General features: G+C 43.3%; 1 long non-coding RNA gene across 1 annotated transcript in view; it reads right to left on the bottom strand.

Annotated features, from left to right (window-relative positions):
- Nucleotides 1–24,363, bottom strand: part of LOC134911542 (uncharacterized) — a 65,821-nt gene that overhangs the window by 34,896 nt on the left and 6,562 nt on the right. The window contains exon 2 of the long non-coding RNA XR_010176654.1: nt 469–566. This is a non-coding gene — a long non-coding RNA (uncharacterized LOC134911542). The remainder of the gene's footprint in view (nt 1–468; nt 567–24,363) is intronic.

The raw sequence follows: 24,363 nt of genomic DNA on the forward strand, positions 1-24,363 counted from the left end.
TTAGACCTTCATACATTAGGGTGTTTAGTACCTGGATCCAGTACATCTCCCTTTGTGCCAATTTTTTATCTCTTTCTCCACCTCTTGCTCCTAACGTTACATGTTCGATCGCCTTGAAGGTTAATTGATCCGGATTAGCATTATGTATTCTATTAAAATGTTTAGGAACTGAATGGTTGTCCAGCTTGTTTTTTATTGCTCTTACATGTTCCTGGATTCTTATCCTAAGGGGTCTTTTAGTTTTCCCTAATTACTTGTACCCGCATGCATTCCAAACAATAGACAACATAGTTGGTGGAGCAATGTATCAAATCGTTAATGTTATAAGTCTTTGAATAGTTAGAAGTGCTAAAATGTTTGCCAACTTTATGAACAATAATTGCATTTGAAGAAACCTTTGTGGTGGGACATTGCTGATCTTGACCAATATAATAAAGTCCTCAGAGTGCCGAGAGGCCTCAGGCTTACCAAAACACCAACTTTTGGTCTCAATAATGATGAAATCTCCAACAATTGGGATAAGATTCTCCACGAATATTCCATGAGACTGATACAACAAATCATCTCTGAAAAAAGAGGGAACTGATTAACATAGAAACAGAATTAAAGAACAGAGAACAATTTATAGAACCTATGAAGATCGATGAGAACTATAAAATTCATGAAACAGTATTAATTAAGCAAATGTAGAGAGTGGAGAAAGAGGTTATACAAAGAAAAGAGAAAAAATTCTTGAGGGACAAACAAGATTATCAGAATGACAGGGTTAAACAATGGAATAGAAATGAAAGTAAAAATATGAACTACAAATGGAATCAAAATAAAAGACGCAAGGAAACGTGGACCACCATCCCCTTCAAATCAGAAAGACAGGATTACAGACTAGAAATAGATATTCTACTCTCAGTCACCTAAACTCAGAAATTGATAGTGATTTTTTTTTATCACCGGGCACTCCTCTTTGGAGGGATAGGTACAAGAGACGATCCATAAAGGAAAGCATCCATATGGCCTCCTCCCTCAAAAGATCAGCAAGAGAAGAAGAGCAGGAAAGTCAAAATCTATGAAAACGAAACCGATATTAAGTTCAGACATAAAAGAGAAAGGAATTTTCAATATTTCAGATAAGAAATTAACGGATTCAGAAATTTTCCTTCTAATAAGGGTTCATCATTTGCATCTACTGCCATACCAAATACATTTAAAATTTTTGTAGATCTAAACAAATCTGTTCGTAAGCTAACCTCAAAAAGACACTTCTTGAAAAAGGAAACAGGAATTTTGAAAAATTATGAGACTGTAGAGAACAAATCAGGTTTGAAAAACAGCTCAAAATACTACCCACTAGAATCCAAAAGTAGTCACATAGACTTGTTTTATGAGTTGATCAAAAAGGCCCTCTGCGATGAAAACAAGTATCTTAAAATCAAAGACAACTTAACTAATTTTGAAAAAAAAATGCACTTAGAAGACTCAAAAATGATTCTTCAATAGTTTTAAAACCTGCTGGCAAAGGGTGATGTCTGGTGGTAATGGATCGGAAGGATTATGAAACGGAAGCCTTTTGATTATTAAACAATGAGAATTTTTATAGAACATTGGAGAAGGATCCTATGGGAGTTTTTACATCAGATCTTAGAACTATTTTATTGCCTGGTTTGAAAATGGGTTTTATTAATAAAGATGAATGCCAGTTCATGACCAATAACCCTATTATCCCCATATTTTACTTCCTTCCAAAGATACATAAAAATTTGACAAAACCACTAGGCCGCCTCATCGTAGAATCTGTTACATCGAATATCTCGGAGTGTGTCAAGATTTTTCTATACAAATATGTGTTAGAATTAGAATAATTTATGGAGGTGTTGTACAACCTAAAGGATCTGAAGTGGGAAGAGGATTTTTTCTGGGTAATCATAGACGTTCAATCTCTCTATACCTCCATAATACACAAGAAAGGAATCAATTCTTGTAGATAATTCTTACAATGTGATTTGAATTTGGGGGAAGGATATAAGGATTTTATTCGTCTTTTAATACATTTTATCCTCACTCACTACTATTTAAAATTTTTTAATGATTTTTATCTTTAAATATCATTAAATGTGTGGGACCATGATGGGGACGGTCTTCGTGTCCAGGTTAGCCAATTTGCACATGGGGAGCTGGGAGCATAAACATATTTACAATAATAACATATACTATCCTAATATCATCATGTAACTTAGATACATTGATGATATTTTGATTGTTTGGAAAGGCAGTCCTATTTGGATTTTTATTAATTAATATCTGTGAATGACTATAATTTATCCTTTACTTATAAAATCCACGAGAGTGAAATGGAATATTTAGATTTGATATTGATGTCGGAAGAAGGAAATGTTGTCTTCAAGAATTACATCAAAGATGTTGACAAGAATAGCTACCTCCATTTCAAGAGCGGACATCAGGCAAAGTGGAAAATAAATATTATACATTATCAGGTATTACAGTACATAGGATTTCTATATCCTGCGTAAATCGCCTATATATATAATTTTTGGCATATATATATATATATATATATATATATACTGTGTATATATATATATATATATATATATATCTACTTATTATATGTATATTTTAACAATAATATGAAATTGTTTAGATTTATTATCAAAAAATCTGTCTTCTGTATATATATATATAAATATATGTGTGTGTGTGTGTGTGTGTGTGTTCATATATATATATATATATATATATATATATATATTAAATTGTCCAATTATTTGTAACCCTGATTATATTTATATGGAAAGCCATGCACAAACCTACAGTCTTTTAAAGGTTATTTTATGTTTATGTTGGACCAATGACAAATGGCCGCTGCAGACTACTAGTGTAATGCACCACTTCAAGACGGCTACCGCAATACATTGCACAGGACCTATGAACTCAAGTAGCGTGAGACCGGGAGATTCTCATGCTTGTGCAAAAGGGCTCTGTAGTTGTACATCACCACGGTCCCGCAATACTTAGTTTTCCCACACATGCACGATCCATACCACTGGACGCACATGTGCAAAGGTGTTGTGTAGTTCCACACCACTAGCCACAGTACCGCAATATTATCAGAGTTCTCGCACATGTGCGATTCGCATTTCCTTATGCCATATGCTAAACAGTCTTCAATTGAGTCCTCTAGTACCTATAAGTACCTTAGGAGTGCATGGCTTACCATTACTTTCCCCTGAGGATGTCCCGGTGTACTCAAAGGGACAAAACACATTGGAAACTTACCACTGGTTCTCCGCTCTGCCACGTGAGAATCAGATATGCTCATATGTTCTTTTTCAAATTGTATGAGTCCATTTTAATGCTCTGTTATGTAAAGTGTAATAAATGTGTTATATAAAAAATGTTATTACACTAACAGAAGTTTTCTTCCCTGTTGGGAGTTTTTTTGGTTTTAAGGTTCACTGTGTTTTTGACAGCTTTGAAGAACCCATCTAGACACATGATATTCTAAAAAGTGAGTGATACTTCAGAGCCTTATTACCCAGATTGTGAATTTTGTTCACGATTCCTGTGTGGTGAATAGAATATTACCACAAGGTGGCGGTCACAAACTATTTGCACATTAAGCACTTTAGCACATTTTTGCATGCAAGCAGAGTCACATTATATTATGACGTGCACTTCATTGATACACTGTCTCCATCATCTACTTATTTGAAATATCATACAACATTTGAGCAATTTTGGGAAGAGGAGACTGTGAGAAAGACTCTGTGTAAAGATACAACTACAAGCTGATATTATTCCTATGTTTGGTATGCATATTTGATTATCACTTTTGGATAATAGCAACAGCCACGTTTTGTTGATGAACACTGAAGACGTAGCTGGTTAACTACTATTAACATTTTTAACCTTGTCCTATTGGAAATTGGACAAATTTGAAAACTGGTTGCTGCCGCTGTATATAATTGGAGTGTTTTATGTTTACTAGCCATGATTAGGTGGCTATTGTCTTGTATACACTGATTTATTTGTTTATCCATTGAATTGTTATAAGGTAGTAGCACTAACTGCACCCCACATACACAATATATATATAGTGGTAGTCACCAAGAGTATAGGTAGGAAGGCACTCTCTATAACGTTTGTTTCAAACAGTCACTTTTTATTGAAATTGCATGCTGGGCAATTGTAATCACCTACGTTTCGACTCCATTCCAGAGTCTTTCTCAAGGATAGTACATGATGATACTAAAACACAAAAATAAAAAAAACATACTTTTATATACTATACCATAGTTTCTCTGGACTATACTGCATGAACTATAGAGCATAGGTGTGTATACATAATGTGAAAAGCAGAACCTTCAATATCAGGTGTATATAGTCAGTATTCTAATGATACATTTATCACTGTTAAATTGAATAGTAATTAGTGCATATAGGTGATATATTTTAAATGGGTAAATACAGAGCCAGCCCTAACCAATATGATGCCCTAGGCAAGATTTTGTCTTGTGCCCCCTAGCACCACCGCTAGTTCCACCGCTGACCCTGCACCCCTTTCCCAGCACCATTACCCCTCACCCATAGCAGTCTTCATTTTGGTGCTTCTACCCCTATATTTTAAATAGGAACAGTGCACACATTTGGCGCACAGCCCAAAAAGGGGCGTGTTCTTCCTGGGAAGGGGCATGACCACACAATAGTACCACCAATTCAAATTATGCCACACAGTAGTGCAACTTTATTCACATTTTATAATGCAATAGTGTCCCTTATTCACGTTAAATCACACAGTAGTACCACTTTACCTAATATACGTTACTCCTCACAGTAGTGGCTCTTATTCACATAATACCACACCACATTGCTCTTTATTCACATTAGACCACACAGGAGTGCTCTTTGTATATGTTACGCCACACAGTAGAACACCTTATACACATAATGCCACACATTAGTAATGCATGTATACACATAATGCCACACAGAAATACCCTTTACAAATATGACACACATTAATGTCCTTATAAACATAATGCACCTTACACATTATGTCAGTCTGTATTAATGCCCTTAAACACATAATGTCCCTTACACATATGCCTCACACTATTAATGCCCTTATACACATAATGTCCTTTTCACATATGCCACACATTGTTAGTACCCTTATACACATAATGTCACACATAATGCCCCTTACACATATGTCACACATTATCAGTGCATTTGTTCACATGACACACATAATGCCCCATACACATATGCCAAACACTACTGCACAACCAACCCAGCCATACACAGGACTCACAACACCACTAACACTGTGACCTCTGCCTGGATACAGATGTGTCCTCATACATCTTTCCTCAATATGCCATGCAGCAGGAGATACCTGGCATGAGTCAGCTGGCAGCTCTGCTAATGTCAGGTGCCTTTTTTGATGAAAATACATCTTATTTGCATTACTATGCATTATGTGGCTAGGATGCACAAGCAGCTTCTGCTGATTAAAATGATATGTGGCATGCCTATATTCTTTGTGCGACTGTGGCTGTATCTGCATACAAATTGCTACATTACAGTGATTTCCAGAAATACACTGTAACATAGCATTTCGTATGCAGATACAGACGCAGTCACACACAGAATATAGGCATGCCGCATATCACTTTAATCAGCAGAAGCTGCTTGTGCCCCTAGGCATACAAAATGCCCTAGGCATTTGCCTAGTTTGCCTATGCCTAGGGCCGGCTCTGCCCTTATACACATAATGACACACATAATGTCCCTTACACATATGCCACACATTTTTAATGCCCTTATACACATAATGGCACACATAATGTCCCTTACACATATGCTGCACATTATTAATGCCCTTATACACATAATGATACACATAGTGCCCCTTACACATTTGCTGCACATCATTAATGCTTTTGTACACATGACACACATAATGCCCCTTACACATATGCTGAACAATACTGCACATCCAATCCACTCACATACAGTACTCATACAGCTGCTAACACTGTGACTTCTGCCTCTGCTTGGACACAGATGTGTCCTCATAAATCTTGTCTCAATGCTAACGTCGGGTGACTTTTCTTGATGAAAATGCATCTTATTTGCATTGATATGTGGCTAGGATGCACAAGCAGCTTCTGCTGATTAAAATGATATGCAGCATGCCTACATACTGTGTGAGACTGTGGCTGTATCTGTATATGAAATGCTACACACAGAATATAGGCATGCTGTATATCATTTTAATCAGCAGACGCTGTTGATGCCCCTAGGCATACCACATGCCCTAGGCATTTGACTAGTTTGCCTATGCCTAGGGCCAACTCTGCGCTGTTGTGAGAACTGCCTGTAAACCTGTCCTGCAAATTCTGCACATGAAGCTGTGGTAGAAATAAAAGTGTGTTGGATTTTACTACATCCATGTGATTTATGTCACAATATACTGTACATATCCTCCAACATGACCCATTCCATTAGGTACAAAATATTTTGTTCCTGGATTTCCTTGCCAGTGGCAGTTACAGAGGTGGGGCTGCAGCACAGTCCAAAATTCAACTAGGGGAACCACTCCAACTGCCAATAAGTCTTGGCAGGCAATGCTTTGCAGTTAGGGGTGGCAGTTTGTGTTCCTCCCCTATCTGAATTTTGGACTATGCTGAAGCCCCACCTCTGGAGCGACCACTGGAAAGTAAGTCCAGAAACAAAGCATTTTATAACTAATGGAATGGGTCATGTTGGAGGGTATGAATATATATATATATATATATATATATAGGAAAAAAGGAGGAAGGGGGGGGGGGTGCCTGGACTGCACACCCTATTACTAAAGATATTAAGAGATGCTATCATTGTAAAGTGCAACGGAATATGCTACACTATATAAGAAACGGTTAATAATAAAATAAATAAATATCATTCTTCTAATACTATGCTGGAAGAAGTGAAATGTAGATGCACACTCCTAGCACTAAGAACACTGATAGTAAGAACAATTTAAATAAACCCTCACAATTAACATGGAGTATAATTGAAGTTCTTAGCACACATTTGTGCAAATATGTGGGCCCATGTACCGTGACCAGGTGACTTCACCTTCAAATATGTGGGCCCATGTACCGCGACCAGGTGACTTCACCTTCAAATATGTGGGCCCATGTACCGCGACCAGGTGACTTCATCACATGGGTCCCTAACATTCCTAAGACTATCACATTATAAAAATGTATCCAGGTCTTACCTTTAAAATAGTGCCCTTATCAACGTGTTATCTGAAATGCAGGAACCTTGCTAACTAAAACACCTGAGGATAAATGGGAGGGTGCCAATACCAGAGGAAGGAAGCCTTGCCTTCCAGTGTACAATATATACACAAATATAGAGGAAAAGGGGGGAAAGGGGTGGAGTATTGACTGCACACCCTATTACTAAATATATTAAGAGGTGCTATCATGCTGAGGCTTCTAATACTATGCTGGAGGAAGAGAAATGCAGATGCACACTCTTAGCACTAAGAACACTGATAGTAAGAACAATTTAAATAAACCCTCACAATAAACAAGGAGTATAATTAAAGTTCTTAAACTTATATTTATATGTCTACACAGTGTGTTTGCGTGTGTGTGTGTGTGTGTGTGTGTGTGTGTGTGCGTATATATCTACTATATAGAAGTGAAAATTTGTCTCTCCTTGGGGGGGGGGGAAGGCAGCTGCACAGAGTGTATCAGCAGACAGCATAACTCCGGAATTGCTGGAGCAATGTACTCAAAACTTGATACACATATGCCTTACAGTCTGGGAACAAACACTGTGGGGGGAGGACACCCCTAGCACACCTAGGGGAGAGGCAGCACCAATGAGTATTTCAGCAGGCAGCATAACTTTGGAATGCCTACAGCAATATACAACAAACTTGGTACACATATGACTTTCACTGTGGAAACAAACACTGTGGGGGTAAGACACCCCTAGCACCCCTAGGGGTCAGTGACGTGCGGTGAGGTCATTGGCTGGGGAGGCACTGATATATATATATTTTATATATATATATATATATATATATAGTGTTTGAAGTGGAAATTTTGAGGTGGGGGTATGCAACAGTTAAGGATGCAAGTATGTGCGCGCCGAAGGCGCGCACTCTCCAGAAAAGGGGGCGTGGTCACCCAATAGGTGGCGTGTCCAGTGTAGTAGAACCCCTTATACTATCTAGTACTGGTGCCCCTTTTACCTTGTAGCACACGGTAGGAGCCGAAATTCACATTATAGCACATGGTACGAGCCGAAATTCACATTGTAGCACACTGAATGAGCCGACATTTACATTGTAGCACACTGAATGAGCCGAAATTCACATTATAGCACACTGAATGAGCCGAAATTCACATTGTAGCACACTGAATGAGCCGAAAGTCACATTGTAGCACACTGAATGAGCCGACATTCACATTGTAGCACACTGAATGAGCCGAAAGTCACATTGTAGCACACTGAATGAGCCGAAATTCACATTGTAGCACATTGAATGAGCCGAAAGTCACATTGTAGCACACTGAATGAGCCGAAAGTCACATTGTAGCACACTGAATGAGCCGACATTCACATTGTAGCACACTGAATGAGCCGAAAGTCACATTGTAGCACACTGAATGAGCCGAAATTCACATTGTAGCACATTGAATGAGCCGAAAGTCACATTGTAGCACACTGAATGAGCCGAAATTCACATTGGAGCACACTGAATGAGCCGAAAGTCACATTGTAGCACACTGAATGAGCCGAAAGTCACATTGTAGCACACTGAATGAGCCGAAATTCACATTGTAGCACACTGAATGAGCCGAAAGTCACATTGTAGCACACTGAATGAGCCGAAAGTCACATTGTAGCACACTGAATGAGCCGAAAGTCACATTGTAGCACACTGAATGAGTCGAAATTCACATTGTAGCACACTGAATGAGCCGACATTCACATTGTAGCACACTGAATGAGCCGACATTCACATTGTAGCACACTGAATGAGCTGAAATTGTGATAGCAGGGAGAGCCAGAGTGACGACAGGGAGAGCCAGAGTGACGACAGTGACAGCAGGGAGAGAGAGTGACAGCAGGGAGAGAGAGTGACAGCAGGGAGAGAGAGAGTGACGATAGTGACAGCAGGGAGAGAGAGTGACAGCAGGGAGAGAGAGAGTGACGATAGTGACAGCAGGGAGAGAGAGTGACAGCAGGGAGAGAGAGTGACGATAGTGACAGCAGGGAGAGAGAGTGACGACAGTGACAGCAGGGAGAGAGAGTGACAGCAGGGAGAGAGAGAGTGACGATAGTGACAGCAGGGAGAGAGACGACAGTGACAGCAGGGAGAGAGAGAGAGTGACAACAGTGACAGCAGGGAGAGAGATTGACGACAGGGAGAGAGAGTGTGGGACATTAGCTAGTAGGGGGAGGGGGGACATGGAACACACACATTAGCTAGTAGGGGGAGGGGGGGGACATGGAACACACACATTAGCTAGTAGGGGGAGGGGGGGGACATGCCACACACACATTAGCTAGTAGGGGGAGGGGGGACATGGCACACACACATTAGCTAGTAGGGGGAGGGGGGACATGGCACACACACATTAGCTAGTAGGGGGAGGGGGGGGACATGCCACACACACATTAGCTAGTAGGGGTAGGGGGGGACATGGAACACACACATTAGCTAGTAGGGGGAGGGAGGGACATGGAACACACACATTAGCTAGTAGGGGGAGGGGGGGACATGGAACACACTTTACCTAGATTACAGTAGGAAGATCTGCCGTTCCGCTCTCCCCCTCCTCCCTGTACCGCTGCTGCTGCACTCACTGTCTTCAGGCTCTGCCTGTGTGTGACAGGCGCCGGACCAGCAGCGGCAGCAACAGCAAGGACACTGTGAGTAAGGAGGCAAGGAGGGGGAGCTGCACTTAATGAAGTCAGCCCCGCATGGACTCCTGGGCATCCCGGCGCCGCCGCAGCTGGAGCAGTATGACTGGTCCCGGCGCCGCTTCTCCCGGCCGCGTCTATGTGATTGGACCAGCGGATCCAGCACTGGATCCGCTGTCCAATCACAGGTGCCTCGCTAGCAGGGGCGTGCTTTCCTTGCCAGCGAGGCACTTGTATAAGTGCCGCATTCTAGTCTTTTTGTAATGGGCTTTTCCAGCCCAGCGCATGGCCCCGCCCCCCCGCTTTGTTCCGTTATCACTAGCTACGGGAGGCACTAGCTGTCAGTGCCTCCCAAACGTATTAGATGGGCTAAAATGATTAAATTAATATAAAGAGGGTACAATACATATGACACAGAATATGTATCTTCTTTCTATTATTTTAATCATAATGACAGGGGAGGCACTGCCTCCCCTGCCTCCCCTGACTGCACGTCCCTGCTAGGGGTGGGACAGCAGCACAGAGTATGTCAGCAGACAGCATAAATGTGGAAGGCCTGGAGCAATTTACACCAAACTTGGTACTCATCTGACTTACAATCTGGGAACAAACTCTGAGGGGGTTATTCACCTCTAGCACCCCTAGTGGTGGGACAGCAGCACAGAGCATTTCAGGAGAAAGCATAATTCCCGAATGTCTGGACCATTTTACAACAAACTTGGTAAACATATGCCTTGCAATCTGGGAACAAACACTGTGGGGGTAGGACACCCCTAGCACCCCTAGGGGTGATGCAGCAGCACAGAGTTTTTCAGCAGACAGCATAACTTTAGAATGCCTGGAGCAATTTACACCAAACTTGTTACACATATGACTTACACCCTGGGAACAAACACTGTGAGGGTAACACACCACTAGCACCCCTAAGGGTGGGCCAGCAGCACAGACTATATCAGGACATACATGATATGTCAGAGATGACAGGGCTCCATGTGACAGGGGCAGTGACATGATGTGAGGAAGGGAATAGAGGCAACAAGAAGCCACAGACACAGAGAGTTGTAAAGTGGGAAGAGCAGGGTCCCTTGCGGAACCAAACAGGGGTCCGGACATTACAAGATATGCTAGATCTCCAACCAAAGTAAATTCACTCACAACTATCATTCTAATTTACCATCCTCATCCCGTAGCGAAGCACGGGTATTCAGCTATCTACAATGTTATTTATACTGGGTGTTTAATATTTCAATTTATTTTTGTAAACAAACATTCTTAAAATCCCGGGCAACGCCGGGTACTCCAGCTAGTATATATATATATATATATATATATATATATATATATATATATTTATATTTAAAAAATTTGCACATACAGTAGTTAAGGGTGCACTCACGCATAAATAATATCATTCATCAGAGTAACATATTTTATTGGGATGAGTAAATAGCCTTGAAATCGACATTTCGATTCTTTATTAGAATCTTTCTCAAGACAGGCAATATAGGTTATCCAATAATAATGAATACAGATTCAGAACAAAGTGTTTATCTGCAGGATATCTTACGAAGGAACCACAGATAGACTGTGTGGTTCTAGTAGTCGCCCGTCACAGTCGATAGCTTCTTAGTTTAAAGGAGATTAGCTCTTGACGATAATTGTTAACCTGTTGTTGTAATCTATCGGCCCAGTTATGAGCTTTATCATCATGAGGTAGTGGAATGGCTGAAGTATTTGTAGGCTCTATATTGACTTTGATCTTTTTCAGTTCGATGTCGACTGCCTCAATTACTAAGGCTATAAGATAAAAAGAGCACTTACTCAGGACACCGCACCAGCGGCTACAGAAACCTGGATTATTCCTGCCCAATGTTGGCACATTGATAATGCAGAATCCTCTGGGTATCTGTCTTATATATATATATATATATATATATATCTAGAAAAAGAGACAGGGAGGGCGCTCCATAGTGCACAATCAATTTAATTTAAAATAAAACAGCACACAAACACTCCGGTTAAAACACAGCGGTAACTGCCCGTACCTGAGCACAATCCGCTGTGTGCTTAATATCACATGATTTTGAAACATATGCCCCGGCAATTCTCCAAACCTCCCGGCAATCTCCTCGAACAGGACCACAACCCCGTACCGCTAGACCGCTGGACACAGCCGCCGCACGTCGGGACACCGTCACTCGTCGATAGCAGAAGAGGCAGGAGAGGCAGGAGGGGGCACGACCACACACGTCAACAAGCCACGCCCCTACGCGATTCGTCACAGACTTCGTCAGAGGGCCCTGACGAAGTCTGTGACGAAATGTGTAGGGGCGTGGCTTGTTGAAGTGTGTTTGAACTTGTCACTGACTTATTATGAATGCGCTGCAGGTGACGTATAAGGGAGGATGTTCCGAGGTGGTTAACGTCCTTACCCCTACTTATTACAGCTTGACAAAGGCAACACACGGCTTGACAAATGTTGTCCGCATTTCTGTTGAAATACTTCCACACCGAAGAGCTGATTTTTTTGGTATTTTGACCAGGCATGTCAATGGCCATATTCCTCCCACGGACAAGAGGTGTCTCCCCGGGTGCCTGACTTAAACAAACCACCTCACCATCAGAATCCTCCTGGTCAATTTCCTCCCCAGCGCCAGCAACACCCATATCCTCCTCATCCTGGTGAACTTCAACACTGACATCTTCAATCTGACTATCAGGAACTGGACTGCGGGTGCTCCTTCCAGCACTTGCAGGGGGCGTGCAAATGGTGGAAGGCGCATGCTCTTCACGTCCAGTGTTGGGAAGGTCAGGCATCGCAACCGACACAATTGGACTCTCCTTGTGGATTTGGGATTTCGAAGAACGCACAGTTCTTTGCTGTGCTTTTGCCAGCTTGAGTCTTTTCATTTTTCTAGCGAGAGGCTGAGTGCTTCCATCCTCATGTGAAGCTGAACCACTAGCCATGAACATAGGCCAGGGCCTCAGCCGTTCCTTGCCACTCTGTGTGGTAAATGGCATATTGGCAAGTTTACGCTTCTCCTCCGACGATTTTATTTTAGATTTTTGAGTCCTTTTTTTACTGATATTTGGTGTTTTGGATTTTACATGCTCTGTACTATGACATTGGGCATCGGCCTTGGCAGACGACGTTGCTGGCATTTCATCGTCTCGGCCATGACTAGTGGCAGCAGCTTCAGCACGAGGTGGAAGTGGATCTTGATCTTTCCCTATTTTTGGAACCTCAACATTTTTGTTCTCCATATTTTAATAGGCACAACTAAAAGGCACCTCAGGTAAACAATGGAGATGGATGGATACTAGTATACTTATGGATGACGAGCGACTGCCGACACAGAGGTAGCTACAGCCGTGGACTACCGTACTGTGTCTGCTGCTAATATAGACTGGATGATAATGAGATAAAATTAAAATATATATATATATCACACTAGTACTGCAGCCAGACAGGTATATATTATGTAATGACGGACCTGCTGGACACTGTCTGTCAGCACTGCAGACTCCTAAAGTAAGCTACTAGTATCAAGAAGATAGAAAAAAAAAAAAAACACGGGTAGGTGGTATACAATTATGGATGGACGAGCGACTGCCGACACAGAGGTAGCTACAGCCATGGACTACCGTACTGTGTCTGCTGCTAATATAGACTGGATGATAATGAGATAAAATTAAAATATATATATATATCACACTAGTACTGCAGCCGGACAGGTATATATTGTGTAATGACGGACCTGCTGGACACTGTCTGTCAGCACTGCAGACTCCTAAAGTAAGCTACTAGTATCAAGAAGATAGAAAAAAAAAAAAAACCACGGGTAGGTGGTATACAATTATGGATGGACGAGCGACTGCCGACACAGAGGTAGCTACAGCCGTGGACTACCGTACTGTGTCTGCTGCTAATATAGACTGGATGATAATGAGATAAAATTAAAATATATATATATATCACACTAGTACTGCAGCCGGACAGGTATATATTATGTAATGACGGACCTGCTGGACACTGTCTGCAGAATGCGTTTATAAAAACACCACACGACGAGTGTTTAACTTTTTCAGGCAGACAATCACAATATACTGGTGGTCAGCAGACAATCACAATACTGGTGGTCAGTGGTCACTGGTCAGTCACACTGGCTGTGGCACTCTGGCAGCAAAAGTGTGCACTGTACTTAAATGTACTCCTGCTATAACTGCTCCCCAGTCTCCCCCACAATTAAGCTGTGTGAGCAGTGAGCACTCAGCAGTCAGATAATGATACACAGTATATGATGCAGCACACTGGGCTGAGCACAGATATGGTATGTGTGACTGTGTCACACTGTGTATCGTTTTTTTTCAGGCAGAGAACGGATTAATTAAACTGGTGGCACTGGTCACTGGTCACACTATCAGCAGCAAGTAGTACTCCTCCTATATGCTCCCCAAAATTTGTGTCTCTCTCTATTACTCTAGTCACTCTAAACGGAGAGGACGCCAGCCACGTCCTCTCCCTATCAATCTCAATGCACGTGTGAAAATGGCGGCGATGCGCGGCTCCTTATATAGAATCCGAGTCTCGCGATAGAATCCGAGCCTCGCGAGAATCCGACAGCGGGATGATGACGTTCGGGCGCGCTCGGGTTAACCGAGCAAGGCGGGAAGATCCGAGTCGCTCCGACCCGTGTAAAAAAACCTGAAGTTCGGGCGGGTTCGGATTCCGAGGAACCGAACCCGCTCATCTCTAGTTTTAACCGGAGTGTTTGTGTGCTGTTTTATTTTAAATTAAATTGATTGTGCACTATGAAGCGCCCTCCCTGTCTCTTTTACTAGATATCTGTTTCCTGTGGAATTCCGGGCTATTTATGACGGCGGTGGAGCAGCGGTTCTAAAAAGAAGGACACTGGTGCATTCACTCTCTTTTGGGCTAAGAGAAGTGACTTCTAAGCTTTATTGGATAAAGACTTTTATGATACCTTTATACTATACTGAGCGCACCTGATTATTTTAAATTGTGAATATATATATATATATATATATATAAATATAAAACCAATTTTGTGCTCCAGCACTGGGTACTGCCCCCGCAAGGGGGATGACTTGCTCAGGTGCCCTCCTCCAGGGACAAGTCCCATGTAGATAACGACGTGGAATGATGAGGCGGCACTCAGGGTCTTGAAACAGGTTAAAACTTGTAATAGTGCAAATCAACGTTTTGGGGTCTCCCCCTTCATCAGGATTAGTGCTTCACAACAAACAATGTGCTTAAATAGGACTTACCCTCAGTAAGAACATCTCCTCTAGCGTGTGCCGCTGGCCGTGCCATCCCGGTGTCCAGTCCGTTGTCGCGAGCGTCCCAGTGGAAGTGACGCGCCCATGGCAACGCTACCAGGCAACAGAGAAGCATGTAAACAACCTCAGAGGGACAGTGCCGTGAACATTACTGTTCAAGTCATATACAGTATTGGTAACATTTTGTGTTATAAAATTACTTTGTGTCATAATTACATTGTCAAACCTAAAGTGCTCCTGTGGTGCAATGCCAGGTTAAACATATATTAGTGCACAGATAGAATTTAAAAACTTTTTTTGACATAATATATAAAACGTGGAAAAATAAACCAACCTAATGGCTACACCACCGTACATTTTAAGCCCATTATACATTATAAAAAATAGGACATAATTATAGAAAACTGCTGCTGATACCTAGAACTGCTTTTCATTTGCGACCGCTTTCCTGTTGTTCTGCATTGCTGCCCTAACTTAAATGAATGTCCCTCATAGAGACCGCCACCCAGTGCCGCTTCTTGCGGCGGGCAAGCCGTGCAACCGCACGGGGCGCCCGCCGCGGCACTTTACTGGTCCCAGATTCCCCCCTCCTCCATTTTCCCGAGTACTCTTGCTCGGGGGGCGGAGTTTCACGGTATGACGCGGTTGCGTCGTGACGTCACGACGCAACCGCGTCAATCCGCGAAACTCCGCCCCCCGAGCAGGAGTACTCGGGAAAAGGGAGGAGGGGAGCCAAGCTGTTAAGGGGAGGCGCCGGTGTACAGCACGAGGAGCGGGAAGATCTTCTTGACATGTAAGTTGTTCATCTCTCTCCCTCTCCCTTCCTCCCCCCCTCCCCCACTTGACACTTGCCTGCCGTACTGCATAGAATGGGGACACTTTCCTTTCGCAAGGTGTAAAATTGGGACACGTGCCTGCCGCAATGTGTGAAATGGGGACTCTTGCCTGCCGTACTGTGTAAAATGGGGACTCTTGCCTGCCGCAATGTGTAAAATGGGGACACTTTCCTGCCGCAATGTGTAAAATGGGGGCACGTGCCTGCCGCAATGTGTAAAATGGGGGCACGTGCCTGCCGCAATGTGTAAAATGGGGACATGTGCCTGCCACAATGTGTAAAATGGGGGCACGTGCCTGCCGTACTGTGTAAAATGGGGACACTTGCCTGTTGTACTGTGTAAAATGGGGGCACGTGCCTGTCGCAATGTGTAAAATGGGGACATGTGCCTGCCGCAATGTGTAAAATGGGGACACGTGCCTGCCGCAATGTGTAAAATGGGGGCACGTGCCTGCCGTACTGTGTAAAATGGGGACATTTGCCTGCCGTGCTGTGTAAAATGGGGACTCTTGCCTGCCGCAATGTGTAAAATGGGGACACTTTCCTGCCGCATTGTGTAAAATGGGGGCACGTGCCTGCCGCAATGTGTAAAATGGGGGCACGTGCCTGCCGCAATGTGTAAAATGGGGACATGTGCCTGCCACAATGTGTAAAATGGGGGCACGTGCCTGCCGTACTGTGTAAAATGGGGACACTTGCCTGTTGTACTGTGTAAAATGGGGGCACGTGCCTGTCGCAATGTGTAAAATGGGGACATGTGCCTGCCGCAATGTGTAAAATGGGGACACGTGCCTGCCACAATGTGTAAAATGGGGGCACGTGCCTGCCGTACTGTGTAAAATGGGGACATTTGCCTGCCGTGCTGTGTAAAATGGGGACTCTTGCCTGCCGCAATGTGTAAAATGGGGACACTTTCCTGCCGCAATGTGTAAAATGGGGGTACGTGCCTGCCGCAATGTGTAAAATGGGGACACTTTTCTGCTGCAATGTGTAAAATGGGAGCATGTGCCTGCCGCAATGTGTAAAATGGGGACACTTGCCTGCCGTAATGAGTAAAATGGGGGCACGTGCCTGCCGCAATGTGTAAATGGGGGCACGTGCCTGCCGTACTGTGTAAAATGGGGACAATTGCCTGCCGTGCTGTGTAAAATCGGAACACTTGCCTGTTGTACTGTGTAAAATGGGGGCATGTGCCTGTCGCAATGTGTAAAATGGGGACGTGCCTGCCGCAATGTGTAAAATGGGGACACGTGCCTGCCGCAATGTGTAAAATGGGGACACGTGCCTGCCGCAATGTGTAAAATGGGGGCACGTGCCTGCCGTACTGTGTAAAATGGGGACATTTGCCTGCCGTGCTGTGTAAAATGGGGATTCTTGCCTGCCACAATGTGTAAAATGGGGACACTTTCCTGCCGCAATGTGTAAAATGGGGGTACGTGCCTGCCGCAATGTGTAAAATAGGGACACTTTTCTGCTGCAATGTGTAAAATGGGGGCACGAGCCTGCCGCAATGTGTAAAATGGGGACACTTGCCTGCCGTAATGTGTAAAATGGGGGCACGTGCCTGCCGCAATGTGTAAAATGGGGACACTTGCCTGCCATAATGTATAAAATGGGGGCACGTGCCTGCCGCAATGTGTAAAATGGGGACATGTGCCTGCCGCAATGTGTAAAATGGGGGCACGTGCCTGCCATACTGTGTAAAATGGGGACACTTGCCTGCCGTGCTGTGTAAAATGGGGACACTTGCCTGTTGTACTGTGTAAAATGGGGGCACGTGCCTGTCGCAATGTGTAAAATGGGGACATGTGCCTGCCGCAATGTGTAAAATGGGGACACGTGCCTGCCGCAATGTGTAAAATGGGGGCACGTGCCTGCCGTACTGTGTAAAATGGGGACATTTGCCTGCCGTGCTGTGTAAAATGGGGACTCTTGACTGCCGCAATGTGTAAAATGGGGACACTTTCCTGTCGCAATGTGTAAAATGGGGGTACGTGCCTGCCGCAATGTGTAAAATGGGGTCGCGTGCCTGCTGTAATGTGTAAAATGAGGACTTTTTTTTTTATCCTGTGGTGGCTGTGATGATGAGATCAGATGAGACCATGCCCACCTTAACAAAGCCACACCCATTTTAACAAGGCCACACACCCTTGTCGGGAGCGCGCGCATGCTTTTCCTCTTTATATCTATGGGGGGGGGGCACATTTTTTGTTTATGTGAATGGGGGGGCGCATATTTAAATCTCGCACTGGGAGCCAAATCGGCTAGAAATGGCCCTGCCGCCACCCTCACAGTGAACATATTGTTCCTACTCCCTATGAATTGAAATTCCTCAGGGATTATGGTACAGATGTTACATTACTAGGCAATTTTAGGGAATCTCTTGCCCCATTAAATAAAATTAATAAGACCTAGATTATCGTTTAGACCAACGGGTCTAAGGGTATTTAGTCTGTGACTCCACATAGACTCTAATTGTAGGAGTTTTTTTTTACCTCTGTTTCCACCCCGCATGGACTCCAGCACATGGTCAATAATTCTATGTTTGAAAGTAGCCATGGTGTGTCTATATTCCAGAAAGTGTTTGGCTACGGGTTGATCCCCCTTGCCTGATGCAAGAGCGTTCCTGATAGCCAACCTATGTTGTGCCATCCTAGTTTTGAACTGACATTCGGTTTTGCAGATGTAATATCTACCACATGGACATATAATGGCATAAATTACTAATTTGGTAGTACACGTTAGAAGCCATTTGATGGGGAATTTTTTACCTGAACATTGATGCGTGATATTATCGCCCACAGACATGTGTGAGCATGTTGTGCATCCTGTGCATTTGATGCATCCGTTCTTACGTTTCAGAAAGTGTTTTGGGATCTCCTTAAATTTTGCCATGTCGGTTTTAACGACCATATCTTTAATGCTCCAACCTTTCATATAACTAGGCATCACGCTTTGATGGCGGAACATAGGCAAATCCGGGTCAGTTGATACCAAGGGCCATAGTTATTTGACCTGCTTTTGTGCATGATTACTATGTACATTGAATTCACACACCCAGGGAATGACATCACCTAGCTTTTTGGCTCTCATAGGTTTAAGACTTTCGGCCCTGTTTTTACTTATCGCTTTTTCTCTAGCCTGGGCCAATAATTGTCGTGGATAACCTCTAGCAATTAATCTAGATTCCATTTCATCCAATTGCTTATCCCTTTCATATATATTGCTATTGATCTTACACACTCTCAAGAGTTGGGAATAAGGTACACTCCTGACCGTAGATGCTGGGTGGCAACTGTCGTATCTGAGAATGGTATTACGGTCTGTTGGTTTTTTTTATATAAAGACATCACCAATTTGCCTTCCTGTATTTTGATATTAAGATCCAGGAAGCAAATTGCATTGCGGCTGCTACTTAATGTCAATTTGACTGGACTATCTGTGGCATTGTGTGCCACGATGATGTTATGTAAGTCAGCCACTTCTCCATGCCACATTAAAAGCAGGTCGTCTATGTACCTAAAGTATAAGAACAATCTAATGGATATCAGACTATTAGAAAAAAAGAGACTCCGTTCTACCTCCCACATATAGGCATTCGTAAACGAGGGTGCCACAGAAGATCCCATGGCACACCCCGTTTGCTGCCTGTAGAACTGGCCATCAAAGCTGAAAAAATTATGGGTTAGATTAGAGTGAAATTCAATAGTGTCATGAAAAAAAATCAATATCGGGGCCCTCATAAGATATATTCTCCGTAATCAACTGTCTGACTGCCTGCAGCAGATGCTTCAAATGCACAGGATGCACGACATGCTCACACATGTCTGTGGGCGATAATATCACGCATCAATGTTCAGGTAAAAATTTCCCCATCAAATGGCTTCTAATGTGTACTACCAAATTCGTAATTTATGCCATTATCTGTACATGAAAGGGATAAGCAATTGGATGAAATGGAATCTAGATTAATTGCTAGAGGTTATCCACGACAATTATTGGACCAGGCTAGAGTAAAAGCGATAAGTAAAAACAGGGCCAAAATCTTAAACCTATGAGAGCCAAAAAGCTAGGTGATGTCATTCCCTGGGTGTTTGAATTCAATGTACATAGTAATCATGCACAAAAGCAGGTCAAATAACTATGGCCCTTGGTATCAACTGACTCGGATTTGCCTATGTTCCGCCATCAAAGAGTGATGCCTAGTTATATGAAAGGTTGGAGCATTAAAGATATGGTCGTTAAAACCGACATGGCAAAATTTAAGGAGATCCCAAAACACTTTCTGAAATGTAAGAACGGATGCATCAAATGCACAGGATGCACGACATGCTCACACATGTCTGTGGGCGATAATATCACGCATCAATGTTCAGGTAAAAATTTCCCATCAAATGGCCTCTAACGTGTACTACCAAATTCGTAATTTATGCCATCATATGTCCATGTGGTAGATACTACATCTGCAAAACCGAATGTCAGTTCAAAACCAGGATGGCACAACACAGGTTGGCCATCAGGAACGCTCTTGCATCAGGCAAGGGGGATCAACCCGTAGCCAAACACTTTCTGGAATATAGACACACCATGGCCACTTTCAAACATAGAATTATTGACCATGTGCCGGAGTCCATGCGGGGTGGAAACAGAGGTAAAAAACTCCTACAATTAGAGTCTATGTGGATTCATAGACTAAACACCCTTAGACCTGCTGGTCTCAATGACAATCTAGGCCTTATTAATTTTATTTAATGGGGCAAGAGATTCCCTAAAATTGCCTAGTAATGTAACATCTGTACCATAATCCCTGAAGAATTTCAATTTATAGGGAGTAGGAACAATATGTTCACTATGAGGGTGGCGGTCTCTATGAGGGACATTAATTTAAGTTAGGGCAGCAATGCAGAACAACAGGAAAGTTGTCGCAATATGAAAAGCAGTTCTAGGTATCAGCAGCAGTTTTCTAGAATTATGTCCTATTTTTTATAATGTATAATGGGCTTATAATTAGGGATGAGCGGGTTCGGTTCCTCGGAATCCGAACCCGCCCAAACTTCATGTTTTTTTACACGGGTCCGAGCGACTCGGATCTTCCCGGCTTGCTCGGCTAACCCGAGCGCGCCCGAACGTCATCATCCCGCTGTCGGATTCTCGCGAGGCTCGGATTCTATCGCGAGACTCGGATTCTATATAAGGAGCCGCGCGTCGCCGCCATTTTCACACGTGCATTGAGATTCATAGGGAGAGGACGTGGCTGGCGTCCTCTCCGTTTATAAAAAAGAGAGTGAGACAGTAGAGAGAGACACAGTAGTAATTTTGGGGAGCATTAGGAGGAGTACTAGTTACTTGCTGAAGTGATAGATAGTGTGACTGTATATTATCTGACTTGTGGGGGAGACACTGACAGTGGGGAGCAGTTAGAGTCTGAGAGCAGGACTCAGGAGTACATATAACGTACAGTGCACACTTTTGCTGCCAGAGTGCCACACTGCCATTGTGACCACACTGACCACCAGTATAATATATATTGTGATTGTCTGCTTAGGAGTACTACTTGCAAGTTGCTGATAGTGTGACCAGTGACCTGACCACCAGTCACCACCAGTTTAATATATATATATATATATATATATATAATTGTATATAATATATATATAATATTTTTTTTTTCTTTCTTCTTTATACATACTAATATAGTAGCTTACTGTAGCAGTCTGCGGTGCTGCTGAGCTGACTGTGTCCAGCAGGTCCGTCATCAGTCATTACATAATAAATATATATACCTGTCCGGCTGCAGTACTAGTGATATTATATATATATATATATATATATTGATTTCATCTCATTATCATCCAGTCTATATTAGCAGCAGACACAGTACGGTAGTCCACGGCTGTAGCTACCTCTGTGTCGGCAGTCGCTCGTCCATCCATAATTGTATACCACCTACCCGTGGTTTTTTTTTTTCTTTCTTCTTTATACATACTACTATAGTAGCTTACTGTAGCAGTCTGCGGTGCTGCTGAGCTGACAGTGTCCAGCAGGTCCGTCATCAGTCATTACATAATAAATATATATACCTGTCCGGCTGCAGTACTAGTGATATTATATATATATATATTGATTTCATCTCATTATCATCCAGTCTATATTAGCAGCAGACACAGTACGGTAGTCCACGGCTGTAGCTACCTCTGTGTCGGCAGTCGCTCGTCCATCCATAATTGTATACCACCTACCCGTGGTTTTTTTTTCTTTCTTCTTTATACATACTACTATAGTAGCTTACTGTAGCAGTCTGCGGTGCTGCTGAGCTGACTGTGTCCAGCATGTCCGTCATCAGTCATTACATAATAAATATATCTACCTGTCCGGCTGCAGTACTAGTGTGATATAATATATATTGATTTCATCTCATTATCATCCAGTCTATATTAGCAGCAGACACAGTACGGTAGTCCACGGCTGTAGCTACCTCTGTGTCGGCAGTCGCTCGTCCATCCATAATTGTATACCACCTACCCGTGTTTTTTTTTTTTCTTTCTTCTTTATACATACTACTATAGTAGCTTACTGTAGCAGTCTGCGGTGCTGCTGAGCTGACAGTGTCCAGCAGGTCTGTCATCAGTCATTACATAATAAATATATCTACCTGTCCGGCTGCAGTACTAGTGTGATATAATATATATTGATTTCATCTCATTATCATCCAGTCTATATTAGCAGCAGACACAGTACGGTAGTCCACGGCTGTAGCTACCTCTGTGTCGGCAGTCGCTCGTCCATCCATAAGTATACTAGTATCCATCCATCTCCATTGTTTACCTGAGGTGCCTTTTAGTTGTGCCTATTAAAATATGGAGAACAAAAATGTTGAGGTTCCAAAATTAGGGAAAGATCAAGATCCACTTCCACCTCGTGCTGAAGCTGCTGCCACTAGTCATGGCCGAGACGATGAAATGCCAGCAACGTCGTCTGCCAAGGCCGATGCCCAATGTCATAGTACAGAGCATGTAAAATCCAAAACACCAAATATCAGTAAAAAAAGGACTCCAAAATCTAAAATAAAATTGTCGGAGGAGAAGCGTAAACTTGCCAATATGCCATTTACCACACGGAGTGGCAAGGAACGGCTGAGGCCCTGGCCTATGTTCATGGCTAGTGGTTCAGCTTCACATGAGGATGGAAGCACTCAGCCTCTCGCTAGAAAAATGAAAAGACTCAAGCTGGCAAAAGCACCGCAAAGAACTGTGCGTTCTTCGAAATCCCAAATCCACAAGGAGAGTCCAATTGTGTCGGTTGCGATGCCTGACCTTCCCAACACTAGACGTGAAGAGCATGCGCCTTCCACCATTTGCACGCCCCCTGCAAGTGCTGGAAGGAGCACCCGCAGTCCAGTTCCTGATAGTCAGATTGAAGATGTCAGTGTTGAAGTACACCAGGATGAGAAGGATATGGGTGTTGCTGGCGCTGGGGAGGAAATTGACAAGGAGGATTCTGATGGTGAGGTGGTTTGTTTAAGTCAGGCACCCGGGGAGACACCTGTTGTCCGTGGGAGGAATATTGCCGTTGACATGCCTGGTGAAAATACCAAAAAAATCAGCTCTTCGGTGTGGAAGTATTTCAACAGAAATACGGACAACATTTGTCAAGCCGTGTGTTGCCTTTGTCAAGCTGTAATAAGTAGGGGTAAGGACGTTAACCACCTCGGAACATCCTCCCTTATACGTCACCTGCAGCGCATTCATAATAAGTCAGTGACAAGTTCAAAAACTTTGGGCGACAGCGGAAGCAGTCCACTGACCAGTAAATCCCTTCATCTTGTAACCAAGCTCACGCAAACCACCCCACCAACTCCCTCAGTGTCAATTTCCTCCTTCCCCAGGAATGCCAATAGTCCTGCAGGCCATGTCACTGGCAATTCTGACGATTCCTCTCCTGCCTGGGATTCCTCCGATACATCCTTGCGTGTAATGCCTACTGCTGCTGGCGCTGCTGTTGTTGCTGCTGGGAGTCGATGGTCATCCCAGAGGGGAAATCGTAAGACCACTTTTACTACTTCCACCAAGCAATTGACTGTCCAACAGTCCTTTGCGAGGAAGATGAAATATCACAGCAGTCATCCTGATGCAAAGCGGATAACTGAGGCCTTGGCATCCTGGGTGGTGAGAAACGTGGTTCCGGTATCCATCATTACTGCAGAGCCAACTAGAGACTTGTTGGAGGTACTGTGCCCCGGTACCAAATACCATCTAGGTTCCATTTCTCTA

This window comes from Pseudophryne corroboree, chromosome 4, assembly GCF_028390025.1.
Source record: "Pseudophryne corroboree isolate aPseCor3 chromosome 4, aPseCor3.hap2, whole genome shotgun sequence".
NCBI lineage: Eukaryota > Metazoa > Chordata > Amphibia > Anura > Myobatrachidae > Pseudophryne > Pseudophryne corroboree.